This window comes from Ambystoma mexicanum, chromosome 6p (genome assembly GCF_040938575.1).
Source record: "Ambystoma mexicanum isolate Mex_15411 chromosome 6p, UKY_AmexF1_1, whole genome shotgun sequence".
Classification (NCBI taxonomy): domain Eukaryota; kingdom Metazoa; phylum Chordata; class Amphibia; order Caudata; family Ambystomatidae; genus Ambystoma; species Ambystoma mexicanum.
In genome coordinates this window covers 1,132,325,054-1,132,348,522 of record NC_090935.1, presented here as the reverse complement: position 1 = coordinate 1,132,348,522, position 23,469 = coordinate 1,132,325,054, and positions in this window count along the sequence as shown.

The window sequence follows — 23,469 nt, the reverse complement described above, 5'->3', positions numbered from 1 at the left end:
GCTTGTGGGATGTCTTAACCCACTCATCCAAGCCCTGCAACATCACTAGGCATTGCTGGCAGCAGAAACATCAGAATGGCCACTGGAAAGCATGCTGCTCGCTCAAAATCACCAGAAAATGCGCAGTAAAAATCGGAAAGATAGGCTGACATCCACTTTTGCCTATCTTAGTGAGCACAGGAGATCTCTGCCTAAAACCACCATTGGGCCATCCGCAAAGCAGCCTGAAACCAGTTGGAAAAAACAATGCTGATTGCCAAAAAATCAACCGAGAGCTGTTTGGGAATTCATTTTCTTGATTGTCAAAATTGCTAAAATCATGGCTCACAAAATCACCTAAAAGATCCAACCTCTTGTTGGGTGTTCCACATTATTCTACTGCAAGAATCCACATCAACATAATGTCAGCAAGAATCATATGCCATCAAGCTAAATCCCCTTTTAATGATACTGATGTAAAGACAGCTGTCAAAATTGGGTGCAATACCGGTACTCACCACTACCAGAAGCCGGCGTTTTAAAACCATATTCTTTGAAAAACTGAACAACTGAACCCAAACTATGCCAAAGAAGAGAATTCTATCAAAATGCCACATAGAGTGCCACATAGTGATTTCATTGTTGAAAAAGACTTGATTTAAAGATATGTTGTTTATTGTGAGTTATAAATATATTTCTTTTACAAGGAAGTATGTTACAATTGATCAGAAAGTAAGTTGATGCAGTTAAAACTCCAAAAAGCGTGCTTCCCATAAGAACCCTTCACACCTTTTCCCTGGACAAAGGAACTTCCCCTGCCCCAGGTCAAGAGATTGACAATATGGTGTGAACAGGAACTAGCCAAGGCACCCTGGACTGATGCTCTGTTGCCTGGAAACAAGATAATGGATTCTTTCAGCTGAATAGAATATGCTGATTTGGGTGTGCCTGGTCAAAAACTTCTCTAGAAGGAAGGCAGGCCATGTGACCATCTGACTCACCCAGCTCTGGGGGGCGGACCAGACTGAGATGTGAATTGGATGGAAAGCAAATGTATGTTTTATAAAAATGCTTATAATAAATTGTACCAAGCTGACCAAAATGTTAAACTTTGAGACAGTTACAATGAAAAATTCACTCACAATTTAAGACTAAGCTGGACGCCGGGTGATGTTCTGAGACCAAACCCTGGAATTTATTAATATTGCAGCTGGGTGTTTTTGCTATGAACATAAGAATTTACAGTAATATGCCAAGAGAGGATCTGCATGCATGTATCAAATTTGGTGCAGAACCAATATTGAGAAACCCACCAAGATCGCGAATAAGTTGTCATTTCGGAACTAAAGCTCTAAGGAAGATCAGAGTTGGACAAGAATGTACCTTAAGTAATCTGTGATGTGTATATGTATTATGAACAAGTTGTGCACCTTGGAAATATGTTTGTTATGAAAAATTGATTTTCTAAGTAAAAGCAAAGGGGAGTTTCTTCCCTAGAGGGTAAATGGTAGCATCATGATGACACCTCATGACACGCTGATCCTTTCTCCAGTCAAAAGACAGAGAATCCTCTAACCTATCAAATCCTTAGGGGGTTGGGCATAGAGAATCAGCCTACCCACCCACTTTGGAAACACATAAATAGGAACTGCTGAGACCCAGATAGGACACTCATTTTTTCCACTACTCACCGATTCCTGCGAAGCCCTCTGTCGGACCAGATCCAGACAATATCTTGATAGAGACTCCAGATCTAGATCCAGAGACCAGAACTTAGAATCCACACTCTAGAACCAAGCTCTAGAACCCTGAAGCAAAGGCCTAATTCACAAGCTGAATCCTTCTCAGCAGGCCTTCAGAATCTTTTGCAAACCTGATTCTAACCCCTAAACTTCCACGGGGCCTAACCAAACCTTTCAACAGCCTGGCTGAGCTGTTCTGCTGTTCTAGCTAAGAACCCTGTGCTAGAACCCAGATCCAGACCCAGAGAGAGCAGTGCGGTATCCAGACCCGTCAGGTCCAGTTCAAGAGACCCAGAACGCCATGCAGTGCTGAGAGCAGAACCCAGAGGGCCTGAGACCTGTCCGGTGGCGAGACCAATTCATTATAGTTTTTCCGTAATCGCGATTTACGCACGTGGAAAAGTTGCAGCGAATTGCAATTTAGCTCCATTTCACCACTGGTAAAAATAGCTGTTTCTTGTTTGCAACTGCTGAATTTGTTTCCAATTTGATAATCATTCATGAATCATTGCTAGTGTTGTCCTGAACCAATCCAAAGTAACTATCACTTATTCTGAATATCCTTTCGATTGCAATCACATTCCAAAGCGTTTTGACCTGTGTTTTAAAATCATACCTGTTTTCTCTAAGCTTGCTGGGGGAACTGGAATTGGTTTGCAAAGGTAGCGGGCGCCCCTCTCTCGATAGAACAAGGCGTGATAACCTGTTCAGTGGTTATTAACCACTTGAGAGTTCGCAGCCACTGCTTTTTCTCACTGTGCCTTTCACAGATGGGAAATATCCATTTGCATATCAGTCTTTGTCCTGCCCAGGGGCAGTCCAGCACCGAAATGCAATGGCAATTCCAACCTGAACAAGAGTACCACCAGCAACCACATACACGTGTTTCACCCTTGTTGGGGATCATCAGTGAGGTGAAGCTGATGCCTCTCTAAGCACAGTGAGAGGGAGACCACGTCTGGTTGCCCCCAGGAGACCTAGGGTTACCCAACCCAGGTTCCTTGAAATTTGGTTTGCAATTATTAAGAAACAACTTTTCCTCCTCTACAGTGTCATTAAAGGAACCTAACTAAATTTAAGACGGACTACAGGGTAATTGGATTAGACAACACAAGCTATCTATGGCCACAGTTCAGTGGCATTTGATATATAATGCATTGCGACATTCCGACTCCCGCAAATTCTGGTCCATTTATAATCGATATATAATGGCCCTCCCTAGCAAGAATGAAATCAATCCAATTTCTCTGTTGACTTGGAAAAAATATGTTGTTGAATTATATTTTTGTAATACTTATCGCCAAGGCACTTCAATTAAATGGACTCAAGAATATTCTAGGTGAAGGTTTTAAAATTCCTGCTGAAGATATTGAACATTGTATAATTAAACTAAAAGGTTAAAGAGCCCCAGGGCTAGACAAAGTGGCTAATACAGCCTATAAAGCAAATCACAGGGATAGTTAATGGTAATTGTAAACGTCTTTTCCTTAATAATTAGCACGGTAACAACCCCAGTTCTTGGGAAAAATGTATTCTCATTCCAATACACAAGAAGGGAACGAAGTCATTACCTGAAAATTACCGCTTATTGGCCATTAGTCTCAGGAGGATAGCTCAGGGGCAACGCGCTCACCTTGGAAGCAAGACGGCATGGAACAACACAGGTTTGATCCCTGGGTCCGTGCTTAGAAACCCCTGGGTATTAAGTGTGTTATAAGTAACCAATTAACCTGGTCAATTCCTTGTGTAAAATATTCTGCCCATTTATTTTAAAGAGAATTAATAATTGGGTACAGACTAAGAACATTGTTAAAAAACAACAGACAGACTATTCCAAGATGGCCAGCGAAGAGTGAAATTTAACATCCCAGTGCTCCGTGTCCGCCTCTCTAAAGGTGGTAACACTGTGGATATATGCAGGCGATCTGAAGGGTTAAATCACCCCTTCCAACATAAAGCTAAGCAGTACTTTCGTAAATGGGGAAAATCAAGGCGCCCCATGAAGCTTTGTCTGACCAAGTACGAGAGGAGGAAACGGGTGCGCTTCACAGACTCCAGTGCTCTGCCGGGCCTGCCAGCCAGAAGAAGAGCCACCTGATACTGCATGGACCCGCCAGCTTGAGGAGGAGCTGCCCAACGCCGTAGGGAAGCCGAGCCTGGTCGGGCCTCAGAAGATAATCCCTCCTCCCCGTTCCAGCAGTGAAGCTCGGACAAGAGGGCCGGGCACCCTTATTGGGAGATGCGGAAGTGGGCGATGGAAGAATTGGCCCGCATAAAGTGAAAGGTGAGGAGGAGCGTCAGGGGAGTGAGGGTGCGAGGCGGAAACCGCAAGAAAGAGGGAGAAAGTGAGGCGGAGCGGTCCCGTGGGAGCGGGTAACAAAGAGTGGCACCGTGAGAAATCGGAGGGAGCTGGGCTGGGCTGAAATAAAGGAGTCCTACACTTACAGTGAAAGGGAGGCCCGGGGGGCACATCATATACAGACAGATACAAGCGCTTCCAGCCCCCACTGGCAAAAACGCAATGAAAGCAAAATCAGCAGGCATTTAACCTCATTTCGGATGCTTCCCACTCCCCAGGCTATTAGATAGAGTAACAGATCCATATTAGCAATCCCCCAGGGGGAGTAGCTTGAAAGGGGGATACTAAGACACAGTTGGAACACTTAAATATAACTTTTGGCGAACACGCTAAAACGACCTCATACAAGTTGGTGAAAGTGAACCTCCCAATAGTGGTACTGTGAAAATAAGGATATTCTGCAGAAGCGGCGCCAGGCGTCTGGAATAATAATAAGCACTCTACAAGGTATTACGGCACAGTGAAGACAGATCAGTTACGCAACCCCCTGCATGGTTAGAAGCGTGCCAGGAGGGGCACGCCTGGAAGAGCATTCATCTACATACCTCAAATATAAGACTGATCTAGGCCGCAATAAGATTCTCAGGGCTGTAAAACACACAGAAGCCGGCATATAGCACTTTAACGTATTCAGATGCCAAGACCTAAAGGGAAGCAGACCCCAGCACTACAGGGAGATACGAAGAGAATGAAAAAGGGGCCCGCTGGAAAGGTGTTGGCAGCAGAATACGGAAGAAGATCCATCGAACGAGACAAGAAAACAGCAGAAGGAAGCAGAAGAATCTCGGGAGAACAGAAACATGGCATTCAGCAAAGAAGATCTGCAGGAATTCCTTGAGGGCATGGAAGACTTTCCAGGAGCAAATGGTGAACCTGAAGGAAGAATTGAAAAGCTCCCTGAAAGAGGTTAGGGAAGAGATCAACACCCTTGTTAACAGCGTAGACATTACTGAGCAGGGCCTATCCGAAGTATGCAGCGATGTCTGTCAAAGCTCAGAATTGTTGGAACAAATTGCTTTGCCAACACACAACCTGGAAATTCAATCAGAAGATCTGGAAAAAAGTGTTCTAGAAGGTCGAATATACGGATCAAAGGCCTGGCAGAGACAAATGCAGACGCAGATCTAAAACTGTTGGTCCAACAAAGCTTTGCAACCCTTATGACGGAAGCCTCCCCAGAGGATATTCGTATAGACCGCATTCATAGGGTGGGCCCCAGAAGGTCTGGACCGGGAGACAGACCGAGAGACGTGCTAGTAGCTCTGGCCTCAAATGAAGAAAAAGAAAAAATCCTTCGGGCAGCCAAGGGCCAATCATCTATCTCAATAGATGGATCACAAGTTCTCTTGTTCCAAGACCTAGCAGCAACTACACTAAAGAAAAGGAAAGTAATGGGCCCAGTGACAAAGGCTCTCATGGGGAAAAAAATCCCATACAAATGGACATTTCCTTTCGGCCTACGTTTCCAGTGGGATGGAAAGCAGCAGAGGGTCACAACATGCTCCGAAGACCTCTCGATATTGGGTATGGAGGAAGGGGAGACAGACCACAGCGAGAATAGGCGAGGGGCCCTCTGGCAGAGGAATAGACTCTGGGATTGGTCCATCACAGAAGGGAGAAGAGGAGACAAATTAAAAGGCCCACTAATGAAAAGGAGAGAGGTTGAAGACAGATAAGGAGAACAAACGTGGGTAGCCAGGGAAAGATGCCAAAAGTACATTGGAAGAGACTTTGGGAAAAGCAAAGAGGAAGAAGAGGTGGGAATGGGGTGGGAAGGAGTGATACAGAGGTATCCAGGAGGATACAGGGGCCGGGCGGGGTATCTGTGAGGGCACCACTTGGAATCCACAGAAGTTTATTAACCTTAATTTCCGTGGAAAATGTGGGCTGGTTCCCAAATTACTTGGGATGTATGATTCAATACCGTGCCTAGACCAGGAGAGGGACGGAAGGGGTTTGTGGGTGAAAGGGAAAGGAGTGGGGGGAAAGGAAAAGGGGGAAAGCAGTGTCAGACACCACAGAAACAGCAGGGGAAAGGGTTGCAAAAGGACCAAATAACAACACACAGCGACAGCAACAAGGGCATAGAAAACTCTCTCCTAATATCTGGTGGGAAGCCGAGTGGGGGTGAACGAGGGCTTCACCTGAGAAAACGTAAGGAGGTACAGAGGGAGGGGATCCCAGAGAACTCGCTCCATGGCGGGGAATATGTCGCTGAAAATACTCTCGCATAACATACAAGGCTTAAAACTGCTAGGAAGATGAGGAAGTTAGAAATTCAACTTAAATGAGGCAAGGCGTATATAGTTCTTCTGCAGGGGACCCATATTAAAAGGAGCGACAGAGCTAGAATGCATATATTTCAGTTTGCACAAGTATATCAGGCAAACGCCAAAAATAAAACTGCAGGAGTCTTGATAGGCCTCAGAAAGCCACTGGGAGCTAAGGTTATTCACTCCTCTTGCGATCCCAGTGGTACATTTTTATTTCTTCAAATTCGCCTGGAGGATAAAATACTCACGGTAGGCACCATATATTCCCCCAACACGGGACAAGAGATTTTCATACATCAGGCCCTGGGGAAATTGGAAGGGTTTGCGTTAGGGGAGGACTTTTTAACAGGGGACTTTAATTTAGCCTGGGACCCAGATAAAGACAGGAACAATCAGGGGCAGAGCAGGGGTAGTGGTGCATCCAGCACTCTAAGGGGAAAGATTACAAATCTAGCATTAATAGACCTATGGAGAGCAAAAAAAGGGGATGAGGCAGGGTATACTTGTTTCTCACACATCCACTGCACATTCTCTAGAATAGATTATATCTGGGGAACTCCAAGGGTACTGGGGGCACTAATGGAGATAAGGACAGACCCAATCTCCTTGTTCGACCATGCCCCTATATAGGTGCAATTAAGTGGTCTTTGAAACACTGAGGGAGAAGGCTAGAACCTACTTTGAAATAAACGACACACAATGGGCCCCCCAGATGTGGTTTGGGATGCCTTTAAGCAGTGCTAAGAGGGGAAATAATCTCCCTTAAAATGCAAAGGATAGAAGAGAAGAAACGGCAGGAAAAAGACCTAGAGGCAGATTTGATTGAGGCCCACAGAGTACAAGCGGAAAGGAAGACTAAGATAAACTATAGCATGGTTAAGGATTACATGAGACAACTAGATCTGTTACGTACAGGCAGTGCAGAGAAATCATTACTTAATCTAATACAGAGGGACTATATAAGGGCGAATAAGGCAGACATAATGCTAGTGAGACTCTTAAAGCAACAGAGAAGTAAAAAGTAACATAGCCAGTATCAAGCTGGCAGACGGCACAATTTCTACAGAGACCAGAGACATTACAGACTCCTTCTCTGCATTCTATATGCAGCTATACTCTACAGAGAGACCGGATCTGTGAACCATACAGGAATTTCTAGATAGGGTACAGTTGCCTAGGGTATCCCAAGTAGATAGGGACGTCATTGAAAAGGATATAACAGAAGAAGTTGGGAGGATTATTAAAACCCTCCCCAGCAACAAAGCACCGGGCCCAGACAGATTCCCCGCACTTCTCTATAAGATACTAAGTAAGGACCTCATACCATTTCTTACAAAACTATATAATTAATTCCGGTATATGGGGGGTATAACACGCTCTATGTCCGAGGCGATGTAAAGGTAGCCCAAAGTACAGGGGCATCCCTAATTATAAGGGTATCCCTAATCACGCTCACACCAGCATAAATGCACCCCTCTATCGAAGTAAGGACAAGAGTCTATCTTGCAAGGATAACAAGTTTATTCTTTACAGAAATGAGGATGGCAGCAAAGCACTCTTCTCCCTGAACGGTTTCTTCTGTCCCTCACCGTGCCTTTCTCCTGCCAAAATGATGCCAGGCAGGAGCTTATATACTCTTGGCTTGGCCACTGGATAAGGGCATGGCTCCATCCCAAACCGTCCTGCTTCCATACAAGGGATGCTGCAAAGACTTCTTTTCTTCATTATCAGCGATTTCTGTCAGGACATAGTACTTTACATATTGCTGCCTTAGATAGACACACACTGCAGCCCTTCAGACTTTTACAAACCTTGAGGCCTACCCACAGAAAAAACGAAACATTTCTATAACTAATTTTCAATCATACCCCACTCATTCTACTCATATTTCTATCTGGTCTTATAATCTCCTTAAAACCTTGTTTTCCATAATTCTGCATTGCGTGCATTGAGCATGTTAAAATCCCCTTTTAGCAAGCATTGGCTTTTGACAGACAGCAGGCAGCTGGTCAATGAAGTCGTGCTGCCAGTTTTGGCACGAACAACGCAAAGCCTGTAGTCCAATTTTAGCACATGCTGCATGCATTCTTTCCTGCAGAGAGCCTGCTTGCATCTACCATGCTTTAAGATTATAGAACTACATAGGATTTAATATTTACAAATGTATTCAGCTACTAGTTATTTGCACCTTATATTTAAATAATAACTGCCATCTTTTAGTGTCTGCTCATGTCTGTGTATATGGATATATTTGCATGAGAGAGCTTTCCCAGTGCCCCCCCTTCCCCCTGGCTCCTTGTAGTGCCTAGAAACAGTCAAAGAAGTCTTGCCTAATTCTAAAGCGGTTGGGGGTGCAGGAAGGCACTAGCTCCCCACCCGACATATCTACAAACCCAGAAATATCAGTTTGAGTTTCCCTGTTTATTGTATGGCAAGGTGTTTTAGATCCCCCAATTGATACCATAATCTTTACACTATTAGGAACTGTTGACACAACATAAGACACCCAACTGGCACGTGCAGAAGAGGACCAAGAAGAATACGATAACAGGCACCAGTATTTTTACTGCTGCCTCCAGCTATGACAGGATCCAAACAAATGCAAGCGATAGCCAATCTGTGTTCTGAACTCCACCTTCTTTCTTCATTTGAACACCTAGATTGTGCACTGCCTCGATGACGTGGGATAGTGACCCATTCTCAGCATCCTCTGGGGGTACAAAAGTGCAAATCCAGCATGTAGCAGTTCTGCATCATCATGAGTCTCAATGCACGAAGCTCCACTTTGATGATGTTGACCCCATTTTCTGTGTCGTTGGCCAGCTGGACTAGCTGCCATCGGACTATCTGCACTCACTTGGCGTTATCAGCTGCTTGTACCCCAGGATCCCAAAAAAATGAAAAGAAAGTCTCTGCTGAGCTAAAAAGTCGATACTCATCCGGTATTCCTCTGAGCAGTGGGGAAGAGTCTTTTGATATGTAGTTTGATCTTGTCTTTCTTCCCCATTTTCTGGCATTTTCTGGCAGCATACCAAATTATTGTGTGATCTGCAAGTTTCTTTCTGCTTCTTTAGGTGCTGGAGTGGCTGTTGGCAACTTGACAGGCATTTCTTCTCCCTTTAGGTGTTCTTCCGGGATTACTGGTAGCACTGAGTGCAGGGTGGTCAGTGAACACTTGCCCCTCCTGGAGGGTAGGAGGTGAAAGTAGGCTTGTCAGCCACAAACCCAGTAGTAATCCATCACTGCTACCGTACCTTTCGTCATATCAGGGATCACAAGAGGGATCACAAGAGTGTGGTTGCACTGTGTTTGCGCCAACAGGAACTGTTCCTTCAATGCTAAAACAGAGTTCATAGTTATGGAAGCATCAATGGGCGCAGACCTGCGTCTTCTTAAATACATCAGACCCTATCTGAGCGAGGAAAACAGTGCAACTATAGCAAGGGCCACAATACTATCTAGTCTAGATTACGGCAATGCAATTCTGAAAGGCGCAAGCAAGGGGTGCATTGCAAGGTGTCACACCATTCAAAACAACGCCGTAAGGATAGTAAGAAAAAAAACAAGGAGAGAGCACATTACGGCTGACAGAAAGGCCCTCCACTGGCTGGCCGTAGAGGACAGGATGTATTTCAAGACCATGACTATGGTTCACAGAGGCCTATTTGGGCAGGCCCCCGGTCTACCTAAAAGAAAAAAATCACACATTATGTACCAAGGTGACCATTAAGATCAGAGGCACTGGGACAGAGTATATGTCCCTCCTCCAAACTGTTAAACGGCCTGAGCCGAGCATTTCCATTGAAAGCGGCTCAGAAATGGAACAGCTTACCGACGCAGCTAAGGCAAGAAAAGAACTACATAACGTTTAGGAAAGCCCTGAAAACAAATTTGTTTAGGTAAAGTACTTGACCTAGACACTAATGTCCTGCCTTTTAAGTAAGTCTGAGTCTATATGTGTGCACCCCAATGCCTGCGGGCTTTCGGCGCAGTGCAAATAAATAAATAAATATGGCTCTATGTATTCGCACTAGCTTCTCCGTTGTTTGAAATCCATGTCAGCCTTGTGATGTATTGGGACCATATTTGTGCACAAGTCTCTACTCATGCTATTGTCTCTTTGCTGTACTCGATCAGTCCATCTGGCGGGCACGTCACTGTGGCGCCCTGCCATTTGTCGTTGACATGTGAGTAACCTCCCAAGAAAAAATATGGTACTTGTAGACACTTGCGATATTTCGTATTGCCATTGCGTAGCACTGGGTCTAGATCAATGCTCCTCAACTGCATGCTGTGTGCCTGGAATGCGTCCTTTATCCTACATAGTGCAAGATGTACCAGGCATGGTGCCTCTGCAATTGGGAGTGGATGTGGAACTAAAACCTTAGGAGTCCTTGATGCGTGCGGGATAAGTGCACCCATGTAACAAATATCATTCATCACATTCCTTCCTGCAGTAGGCATATCGGAGTACCAGCTGTTGGAGGATTCTATGTCAGAAATGGGGTCAAAGCCCAACTCCTCATATAAATCATACGTCATTTGTACTTCCCGTTTTATGCATCTAAGGAAACTTGTAGGGGTGGCCGACAAAAAGTGAGATGTGTTGTGATTCTTTTTCATTATACACATAGTCATACTTGTATTGTTTTCCAACTGTCCCTCCCCCTTCCTTTGTTTCCAATACCCACTGTTTGTGATACTTATCTATCCTGTCGCAATACCCACTTTCCCCCCACCTACTTCTATTTTTTTCCACTTTTATTTCACCCACACACACACCGCGACTCATCCACCTTCCTTCCTTTTTACCACAAAAGACAGCAAGAGAAAATATACAACAATAATGGACTCAAATCCAGGCCCATTCCTTATACCAAGCCACTACTTTTTTCCCTTATATCCTTGTAACAGGCCCATTCCTTATACCAAGCCACTACTTTTTTCCCTTATATCCTTGTAATATCACCTTCCCAGCTTTTTTAATATGCTGAGGATAACATTGCTTTTATCATCATAAAAGAAAAATGCATGGTACTACCTTCTCAACCTGTTATGGCTGAGGATCCCTTACCTCTCAGTCTTTATACGCTGAGGCTCCCCTTTTCCATTATAAAAAGTAGAAAAACAGAAATACATGAAAATTTCAATACACAACCAACCTCCTATCCAATCTACTCCTTAACACATAACCTGAAATCCTATCCGATCTATTCCATACCACATCACCAAAAGTCCTATTCAATCTATTCCATACCATATCACCAAAGGTCCTATTCAATCTGTTGACCTCGTACTTTATCCATTCATGTCAACATACTGTCATATATTCGTACATACATGGCCCCTTGTTGTTATCACTTGCAAGAGTATACTCATACTGTCATGATGCCTACCCCCGGGGACCCAGACCAAGTCCAGCAACCCCGGAAGCAGGCATCAAGTTACCCCAAGCAAGCCCAACAACCCCCGCTAGGGGCTATTTGGGTGCAGTCCTGGCACCTATGGCGCCAGGCTCATATGGAGAGTCAGTTCTGGTGCCATAGGCGCCAGGCTCATAGATTAAAACTTACCTGATGCGGACCATGCTGCAAACTTACCTGATGCAGACCATGCTGCAAGAGCGCCAAGCCAAACGAGGCTTGGAATGGACTATTTTACCTAGGGACTATTTTTTTACTCGGGTGGGACCGGGGAGGAATACTTACCTGGGACTACTTTGGAGGCTATTTAAACCACGCCCGAAGAGCAGCACACGCTTCGCGTTATTGTGCATCCAGCAACGTAACGCTCACTGTGCCTGCAATTCTGCATCCAGTCTTCTGCCACGCCCGCCTCGAGTTTGGAGCTCCTAGAAAAAGGGAGAAAGAAGGAGAAAAGGTTAGAACAAGAGCAATACCTTTGATCCTTAACTGAATTCCCGATCCATCGCGCCTTCGAGCTGGAAGAAAGAAGTTATTTTATGTGCGTCGCCTCGCCTGCTGCAGCGCCGCGCTGAACTCACTGGCCTTCGCAGCATCTTCACATTTCACTGCATCCTCCTGCATGTTCCCGCCGCACTCTGGCACCTAAGGAGAAGACAAGAACAGCAAGGTGAGCCAAGGGAAAACACAGAGGAATACCCACCATAGACTTACCTGATTTTACCACCGGGGGTACTATTCTTCTTAACGGGTCGGCGCAGCTTCCACTGCATCCTAGCCGAACCCCGGGCCCTCAAGGGGAAACAAAAGGACAGCAAGGTGAAACAAGGGACTAACAACAGGAACCCTCCTCACCACAAAAGGCTTACCTGATTTTACCGCCGGAGGCATTATTCCCTGAGACTTCATACTTTCTCTCAGCGCCTGAATAAGGGAGAAAGCAACAGGCTACATATGGATATTATTTTATTGAACTGTGTTGGTTAATACAAATCCTTACCAGAACATTACCGGTTGTCACGAGGAACTCTTCAGTAGGATCAAGCTGCAACCTGCAAGGAATTGGACAAGAGTGAAAGTCAGGCATTTGAACTCTTACGAACTACATACTTACGGCGTCTTGCCGGGAATATCGGAGTCAATATTGTCCTGGAACTCACCAATTCCTTCGAGCCAGTGAAGCAACTGGTTATCTACGCGCCCCTGCGCTCAATGCAGGATGGAGAGCTCATCTTTTCAAATCATCAGGTGAGACTATAAGAGGGGACATCCAAGGTGATCAGTGGGGAGAACAGCGGGGTGGGGGGATTTACGCTCAACTCCACGGGTGGTTAATTCCGTTTCTCCATTTGCAGAAGAATATTCCTACGGGCCAAACAAACGAAGCTAGGTGGGCCAGTCCAGTCCGTCATCTCGGCCCATTGCGTCACATTGGTGAAGACCGCAGCAGTCCAGTCCAGATCGACGCCTCTGTGGGAGCCAGGTGAGCATAACAGAACGCGAAGCCTACTTACAAATTCCCACCCGGGCGTTATGGATACCTCAGAGACTGACCAATTGGCCCAATTACTAGGGGAACTGAGGGCCAAAGTGCATTCCGCCTGTCAAGAAACCAATGCCCTAAGGAGGGAACTGATTTTGTCAAAGGAGCGAACTGATGACCTTGCTAGGCAACTATTGCAAAGCCAGGCTGGACAAGCACCCCTACCTGGTTCCGGGGGAAATCCAGCTTCTGTGTTATCGAGTAACCCAGTGCAAATAAACCTACCTGGAAATATTCCATTAGCTCCACCCGAACGCTTTGCTGGAGATCCCAAAAGGTTCGCCGTGTTTATGAACCAATGCCGCTTGCACTTTTTATGCAGACCTGGAGCCTTCAGAACGATCAAGCCAAGGTAGCCTTTGTATTGTCATATCTCAGCGGCAGTGCAGCTGATTGGTCAATTCCACTAGTTACTCAGGATGACCCAATTCTTCGGGATTTTCAGGGCTTTCAAACGAGCATGGAAAGACTATTTGCCCGGCACTCCCAAGGACAGGCCCTGGATAAACGAACTTTTGTCCCTACGACAGGGTAACCAGGACCTTCGATCTTACATTGTGACCTTTAATAGGTTGATAGTGGAAACAGGATCGCCTGAGGTAAAATGACTCACGTTATTTCATCGAGGGCTTCGAGGAGAACTCAAGGATGTCTTGGCTCAAGTCGTGAACCCACCTCAAGACTGTGCTGAATATATAGACTTAGTGGTCCAGTTAGATCACAGACTTCAGAACAGAAAGGCTGATCGAGCCAAGTTTGAGAACAGGGTGTTGGTCAAAACCCATGCTAACCCCAAAGGAGCAGAGGCTCCAGAACCCATGCAAATTGGAGGGGTTAAAGGACCCTTAACCCAGAAGGAAAGAGAAAGGAGACGGCAAATGCAACTGTGTCTATATTGTGGAACTTCTGGGCATTTTCTACGGGATTGCCCTGTAAAACCACCCAAGAAGGTGGTAGGAGCTGCTGATAAAAGCCATATGGAGTCAGACTCGGGAAACGACCACGCCCGACAAGCGTAGAGGTCCGCTTGCCGAGCTTGAAGAAGGATACTCAGACCTTGATTTTCATCATACCAATGGTCCTCGTAGATCCAGGGCAGCCATCGCGTATGCACGCAGTAAGGGCATACATTGATAGCGGGGCCATAGGAAACTATGTGGACTACGAATTGGCTTCCAGGATGAATCTGCCTCTCTGCCGAAAAACCACCTCAGATGTCATCACCACAGTTGATGGAACTGAAATTGCCTCTGGGCCTGTAACTCATTCCACCGCAGAGATGACATTATTGGGTCCGGATGGGCATCGAGAGGCTATTGTGTTTGATCTAATCAAGGCCCCACAGTTCCAAATAATACTGGGGATACCTTGGTTGGAAACACATAATCCTTGTATTGATTGGCGAGAGAAGAGAATAGCCTTCCCGGATTGTGCGCAAACCTCTTACCCAAAAAGAAATCTGAGCGCAGGCCTGGCCACAGTAAACACAGCAGTCATGCAACTACCTCCTGAATACCAAGAATTCCAGGATGTCTTCCAAAAAGAACAGGCAAACACCTTACCACCTCACAGATCGTACGATTGCCAAATCAATCTCATACCCGGTGCACAACCCCCTTGTAGCAGGATCTATGCCCTTACGGAACCTGAGAACCTTCACCTACGACAATACTTAGACCAGTACCTTGCCAATGGCTTTATTCACCCATCCAAGTCCCCTGCATCTTCAGCTTTGTTCTTCGTGCCCAAAAAGGAAGGTGACCTCAGAACATGCATAGACTACCGCGCATTGAACCAGATAACTGTTAAGAACCGATACCCATTGCCTCTGATCCCAGAACTACTAGACCAAGTGAAGGACGCTTGCATATACACTAAATTAGATCTCCAGGGGGCATACCATCTGGTATGTGTAAAAGAGGGTGACGAATGGAAGACTGCTTTCCGCACTAAGTATGGGTTATTCGAATACCAGGTGATGCCTTTCGGGTTGTGCAATGCACCTGCAGCCTTCCAATACTTCATGAACGATGTCCTTCGTGAACTCATTGATGTTTGTGTTGTCGCATATATCGATATATTCTAGTATACTCCTCTTCAGAATCTGACCATGTGAAGCACGTCCGAGCAGTCCTTGAGAAATTGTGCCAGCACAAACTATATGCGAAACTGGAAAAATGCGTTTTTCATGCCACAGAAGTTGAATTCCTTGGGTTCATCCTGACCCCAAAGGGAGTCCGTATGGACTCACGAAAGGTGGACACAATCCTTCAGTGGCCATCACCAAGTTCAGTTAAAGGAGTACAAAGTATGCTCGGCTTTGCCAATTTCTACCGCAGATTCATCCCGGATTTTTCACATGTTGTACATCCCATCACAGCACTCTTGCGAAAAAATAAACGCTTTATGTGGACTGAAGAAGCTGAAAATGCCTTCCAAGAGCTGAAAGCGAAATTCACGTCTGCACCTGTATTAAAGCACTCGCGCCCTGAACTTCCATACATAGTGGAAACTGATGCATCCAGTCTAGCCATGGGAGCTGTCCTGTCTCAAAGGGACCCTGAAACTGGCCAGCTTCACCCAGTAGCGTTTTGGTCCAGAAAGTTCTCGGCACCTGAGTTAAACTATGCGGTTACCGATAAGGAGTTATTAGCCATTAAATCCACCTTCAAGGCTTGGCGGCACTATCTTCTCGGTGCCAGGCATACCATTACTGTGATCACTGATCACCGGAACTTACAGTATTTAAAGACAGCCAAGGCCCAATCGTCACGTCAACTCCGATGGGCATTGTTCTTTGCCAAGTTTGATTTCGTGATAACCTATCGACCAGGTTGTAAGAATGGTAAAGCAGACGCCTTATCCCGAATAGGGATGGGAGAGGCAGAAGTGAACCCTGAACCAGTACCTATAATTCCCGAACAAAGGATTCTTGGCATGACTACTCTACAGACTCTAGAGGACATTCAGGTAAAGATCCAGCAACTCTTTGATTCTACAGCCTTGCAGGACTGGGTAAAGAAAGGCCCGGACTACTCTGTCACCAATGATCTGCCTTATTACCAAGGACGGCTATTTCTGCCACACAAGGAACTACAAGAGCTAGTAATTTCCAGTTATCATGATACCCTAATGGAGGGGCACCCAGGTATTGCAAAAACTGAAGCTAAAATTAAAAGACAATTCTGGTGGCCCACCTGGTGAAAGGATATTAAATCATGTGTGATGTCTTGTGGCATTTGCGCCCAAAATAAAAGTCGAATGAAAAAACCAGCTGGACTCTTACAACCTTTAGACATTCCGCCTACACCATGGCACACCTTATTGTTAGACTTTATTACTGATCTACCCCCATGCAATGGATTTAACACGATTCTAGTTATTGTGGATCTTTTTTCCAAGATGGCCCACTTTATTCCTTTAAAGGGATTACCTTCTGCTTCAATCCTGGCCAAGGAGTTTCTCGAAAACATTGTTCGCATACACGGATTTCCGTCCGTATTAGTCTCTGACCGGGGCAGTCAATTCATTTCACATTTTTGGAAAAAATGCTGTCAATTGGCGTAAATCGATGTGAGGTTATCGACCAGTCACCACCCCCAGACCGATGGTCAAACGGAGAGGACCAACCAGACTCTCGAACAATACTTTCGTTGTATGTTACATCAGACGGAGAGTAATTGGAAAGACATTCTTTGGATCGCCGAATATGCATACAATAATTCAGTACACTCTGGAACTGGACAAAGCCCCTTTTATACCTTATATGGGCACCATCTTCGAACCTCAGACCTTGACTCACCCCAAGACTTAGAAATGCCCGCAGTGGACCATCTGCACGCTACGATTACGCAAGCCTTTAAGGTAGCAACTACACATTTAAAACAGGCGAAAGAAAAATACAAGAAAGATGCTGATCGGCATAGAAGTGATTCTCCACAATACCAAATAGGGGACCAAGTATGGTTAGCCACAAAACATATACCTCTAAAGGGAACACAGACCTTTAACCCCAGATATTTGGGACCTTACTCTATTAAGGCCATTATCAACCCGGTGGCTGTCAAGTTGGACTTACCTGCTAATATGTGAATTTATCCCGTCTTTCATGTGTCACTTTTGAAGCCAGTACAACCAGGGACAAGACTAACCAAGCCACCAGACCCCATACTTGTAGACGGAGAAGCCGAATTTGAAGTTAAGAACATCCTGGACTCCAAGCTGATAAAGTCAATACTTTTTTATTTAATCGACTGGAAAGGTTACGGACCACAGGAAAGGTCATGGGAACCTAGTGACCATGTTCATGCACCCCGATTGGTGAAAAAATTCCACCGAAATTTCCCAGACAAACCGAAACCACAGGGAAGAACGACTTTAGGAGGGGCGTTGGGGAGGAGTGCTGTCATGATGCCTACCCCCGGGGACCCAGACCAAGTCCAGCAACCCCGGAAGCAGACATCAAGTTACCCTAAGCAAGCCCAACAACCCCCGCTAGGGGCTATTTGGGTGCAGTCCTGGCGCCTATGGCGCTAGGCTCATATGGAGAGTCAGTACTGGTGCCATAGGCACCAGGCTCATAGATTAAAACTTACCTGATGCAGACCATGCTGCAAACTTACCTGATGCAGACCATGCTGCAAGAGCTCCAAGCCAAACGAGGCTTGGAAGGGACTATTTTATTTAGGGACTATTTTTTTACTGAGGTGGGGCTGGGGAGGAATACTTACCTGGGACTACTTTGGGGGCTATTTAAACCACGCCCGAAGAGCAGCACACGCTTCGCGTTATTCTGCATCCAGCAGCATAACGCTCACCGTGCCTGTAAGTCTGCATCCAGTCTTCTGCCACGCCCACCTCGAGTTTGGAGCTCCTAGAAAAAGGGAGAAAGAAGGAGAAAAGGTTAGAACAAGAGCGCAATACCTTTGATCCTTAACTGAATTCCCAATCCATCGTGCCTTCGAGCTGGAAGAAAGAAGTTATTTTATACGCGTCAACTCGCCTGCTGCAGCGCCGCGCTGAACTCACCGGCCTTCGCAGCATCTTCACATTTCACTGCATCCTCCTGCATGTTCCTGCCGCACTCCGGCACCTAAGGAGAAGACAAGAACAGCAAGGTGAGCCAAGGGAATACACAGAGGAATACCCCCCATAGACTTACCTGATATTACCACCGGGGGTACTATTCTTCTTAACGGGTCGGCGCAGCTTCCACTGCATCCTAGCCGAGCCCCGGCCCCTAAGGGGAAACAAAAGGACAGCAAGGTGAAACAAGGGACTAACAAGGGGAACCCTCCTCACCACAAAAGACTTACCTGATTTTACCGCCGGAGGCATTATTCCCAGAGACTTCATACTTTCTCTCAGCGCCTGAATAAGGGAGAAAGCAACAGCCTACATATGGATATTATTTTATCGAACTGTGTTGGATGATACAAATCCTTACCAGAACATTACCGGTTGCCACGAGGAACTCTTCAGTAGGGTCAAGCTGCAACCTGCAAGGAATCGGACAAGAGTGAAAGTCAGGCATTTGAACTCTTACGAACTACATACTTACGGCGTCTTGCCGGGAATATCGGAGTCAATATTGTCCTGGAACTCACCAATTCCTTCGAGCCAGTGAACCAACTGGTTATCTACGCGCCCCTGCGCTCAATGCAGGATGGAGAGCTCATCTTTTCAAATCATCAGGTGAGACTATAAGAGGGGACATCCTAGGTGATCAGTGGGGAGAACAGCGGGGAGAACAGCGGGGTGGGGGGATTTACGCTCAACTCCATGGGCAGTTAATTCCCTTTCTCCATTTGCAGATAATATTCCTACGGGCCAAGCAAACGAAGCTAGGTGGGCCAGTCCAGTCCGTCATCTCAGCCCTACGCGTCACATTGGTGGAGACCGCAGCAGTCCAGTCCAGATCGACGCCTCTGTGGGAGCCAGGTGAGCATAACACATACATGCGTTTTTCACTCGAGTTTCATCCGTTTACAAAGTCCACTGCTGGCCTGTCTTTCTCTCTGAGCCATGCCCTGCTTCAGTGAGCGGATAGGATTTCTTTTAAAATGGCTCCTACTAAAACTGTTCAGGATACACATGTCATGATCACTGCTTCCAAGGAGCCAGGATCAGCCCAACGTCCTTGGAAGCAGGCCCCTAACCCTGATCCTAGGCACCAGCCGCTCCCCACAGGGACCTTTTGGACCTTGTCCTGGCGCCGGTGGCACCAGGTTCATCAGAAGCATCGGTCCCGGCACTGGAAGCGCCGGGCTCATCATTGGTGTGAAGGTGCTTGGGTGGACTTACCTGCGGCAGACCATGCTGCTTACTTGCCAGACTCTTAGAAGTCCTCGGTGAACTGGGACTACTTTCTTACCTGGGTGGGGCAGCTCCACTCCCTGGATACAGCACTGGAACTCTTCTGGAAGCAGGAACTCTTTTCTTACCTAGGCGGGGCCGTGGAAGGAGACGCCTCATCACTCCAAGGCTATTTAAACCACACCCGATTGATGAAACGTGCTTCGCGTTATTCTGCATCTGCAGCAGAACGCTCACCGAGTCTGTTCCAGCATTTCTTCTTTGGATCCTGAACCTGCAAGAATTATACTTACCATTCCTGTACCCGAGCAACATCAGCACCTGCAAAAGACCAGAAACAACAGGTTAGCAGAACAAACTTTCACACGCAGTGCTTGCTTACCTGATCCATCGGCAGCGGCCGTGTCTCACGCTGCACCTTCGCCGGCAAAGATAAACAGCATTATTATACTTACCGGCACGCTGTGCACTCCAGATTCTTCACGCTGCATCTGCACCTGCAAAGATAAACAGCATTATTATACTTACCGGCACGCTGTGCACTCCAGATTCTTCACGCTGCATCTGCACCTGCAAAGATAAACAGCATTATTCTACTTACTGGTACGCTGTGCATTCCGGATTCTTCACGCCGCATCTTCACCTGCAAAGACAACAGCAGTGTCACACTTACCGGCACGCGGCGAATTCCGGACTTCTTCATTCTGCATCGTCTCCTGCAAAGACAAAGAAAGAGACAGTAAGAGCGCTGGCCATACTTACGCAACTCCAGGCGCTTCAGTGCCACGCATAAAAGACTATAAAGACTAAAGGTGTCCAGAAACTTACCGGTCGTGCAGTCAACGACGGTACCTATCCTCTGAAGGCAAGAGGCCCACGTTTCACCAGTGAAGGAACTGGCAACGGCACCCTGCACTAGACGCAGATGGAGAGCCCAGCATTCACCTATTTAAGGGAGCACGCTGACTTGGGAGGGGGGTTCAACAGACAAGCTGGGAGGAGAGAGAGATAGGGACATTCAACAACCTAGACCTTTAATCCCCATATTATTTCACCTGCAGAAACCTCACCCTTCGAGTTCGACACACAGTGCGGAGAGGGTCGACCCCAGAAGCCAACCGAATCCTGCACATCACGTTTCGTGTTACAGACACCTTCCTGCCAAGACCCGCGCCTCCGTGGGAATCAGGTGAGCGTTACAGAACGCGAAGCCGACCACTAAACTCCTACCCAGGCGCAATGGAAACTTCAGATACTGATCAACTAGCTCAGTTGCTTGGGGAATTAAGAGCAGAAGTACATGCAGCTCGCCAGGAAACGAGCTCTCTAAGAAGAGAACTGATAATTTCTAAGGAGCGAACAGAGGACCTTGCTAGGCAGTTGTTACAAACACAGGCAGGACAGACACCTTTGCCCGGTCCAGGAGGAAGTTATCCTTCTGCCTCAACTTCAAATCCAGTGCAAATCAATCTGCCCGGTAATGTGCCCTTGGCTCCGCCCGAACGCTTTGCTGGTGATCCAAAGAAATTCGCAGTGTTCATCAACCAGTGCCGCCTGCACTTCTTATGTCAACCAGCTGCATTCCCAACAGACCAGGCCAAGGTGGCTTTCGTGCTTTCTTATCTCAGTGGCAGCGCTGCAGATTGGTCGATCCCTTTAGTCACCCAGGATGATCCGGTTTTACACAATTTTCAAGCCTTCCAGGCCAGCATGGAGAAACTGTTCGCAAGACATGCACAAGGGCAGGCCTTGGACAATGAACTTCTCTCATTACGACAGGGTAACCAAGACCTCTTGACTTATATAGCCTCTTTCAATAGACTCATAGTGGAAACACAATGGCCCGAGGACAAGAGAATAACGCTTTTCTGCAGAGGTCTGCGTGGAGAGCTCAAGGATGTGCTAGCGCAGGTTGTGAATCCTCCACAAGAATGTTCAGACTATATTGACTTAGTTGTCCAACTAGACCATAGACTACAGAACAGGAAGGCAGATCGCTCCAGATTTGATACCCGAGTGTTTTCCAAACCACAGACCTCGAATAAGGGAGCTGACACTGTGGAACCCATGCAAATAGGGGGCATGAGAGGACCTTTAACCCAGAAAGAGCGGGAAAGAAGAAGGCAGCTGCAATTATGCCTCTATTGCGGTAATTCAGGACACTTTCTTCGGGACTGTCCCGTGAAACCAGCTAAGAAGACTGTAGGAGCCGCGGATACCTGTACCACAAATTCTGAGCAGGGAAACGACCTCGCCCGACAAGAGTAGAGGTCCTCTTGCCGAGCGTTAAGATCTGTCCCGTGACCTCGCATTTCGTGATACCCATGGTCCTCATTAGTCCTGAACGTCCGGATCGTTTGCACGCAATTGAAGCTTACATTGACAGCGGAGCAATTGGTAACTATGTGGACCGTGAAATGGTGTCAAGGATGAATCTACCCCTTGTCCCTAAGGCAGTAAAAAACGTCATCACTACTGTGGATGGCACGGAGATAGCCTCCGGACCAGTAACGCATGCCACCCAAGAAGTGACGCTGTTGAGTCATAATGGACACCGGGAGAGAATAGTGTTCGATGTAATCAAGGCCCCTCAGTTCCAGATCATTCTGGGAATCCCTTGGTTGGAGAAGCACAATCCTCAGATTGATTGGCGAGCAAAGACGGTTCAGTTTCCAGAGTGTTCTACCACTTGTTATCCTCGACCTGATGTTTCACTGGCGGCGATCTCTTCTGAGGAGATTCTCAAATTACCTCGCGAATACCAGGAGTTCCAAGACGTCTTCCAGAAGGATCAAGCTAACACCCTACCCCCTCATAGGTCTTACGACTGTCAAATAGATCTGATACCTGGAACAACTCCTCCTTGCAGCAGGATCTATGCCCTCACCGAGCCAGAGAACCTTCACCTCAGACAGTACCTGGACCAATACTTAGCTAACGGGTTTATCCGTCCTTCCAAATCTCCAGCTTCATCGGCTTTGTTCTTCGTTCCGAAAAAGGAAGGAGACCTTAGGACTTGCATAGATTACCGCGCCCTGAATCAGATCACTGTTAAAAACAGATACCCGTTACCTTTGATCCCTGAACTCCTGGACCAAGTCAAAGATGCCCGTATATACACAAAGCTGGATCTCAGAGGAGCCTACCACTTGGTAAGGATCAAAGAGGGCGATGAATGGAAAACGGCCTTCTGCACCAAGTACGGGCTATTCGAATATCAAGTGATGCCCTTTGGACTGTGTAATGCTCCTGCTGCTTTCCAATATTTTATGAATGATGTCCTTAGAGAACTCATTGACGTGTGTGTAGTTGTCTACATTGACGACATCCTCGTCTATTCATCATCGGAAGAAGAACATCAGAGACATGTTAAAAAGGTTCTCGAGAAATTGCGTCAACATAGTCTTTTTGCTAAGCTTGAGAAATGCGTCTTCAACGCAACAGAAGTCGAGTTCCTGGGATTCATATTGTCACCTAACGGAGTCCATATGGATTCAAAGAAGGTTGATGCAATTATCAAGTGGCCATCACCAACCTCTGTAAAAGGAGTTCAAAGCATGTTAGGATTCGCTAACTTTTACCGCAGATTCATTCCTGAATTTTCCCGGATAGTCCAGCCCATCACCGCTCTGTTGAAAAAGAACAAACGTTTTGAGTGGCCTTCTGAAGCGGAACAAGCTTTTCAAGACTTAAAAGCTAAATTCATTTCTGCACCTGTTTTAAAACATCCTCGCCCAGAACTTCTTTACATCATGGAAACGGATGCTTCTAGTCTTGCTATGGGAGCAGTGTTATCACAAAGAGATTCGGTCACAAATCAACTACATCCGGTTGC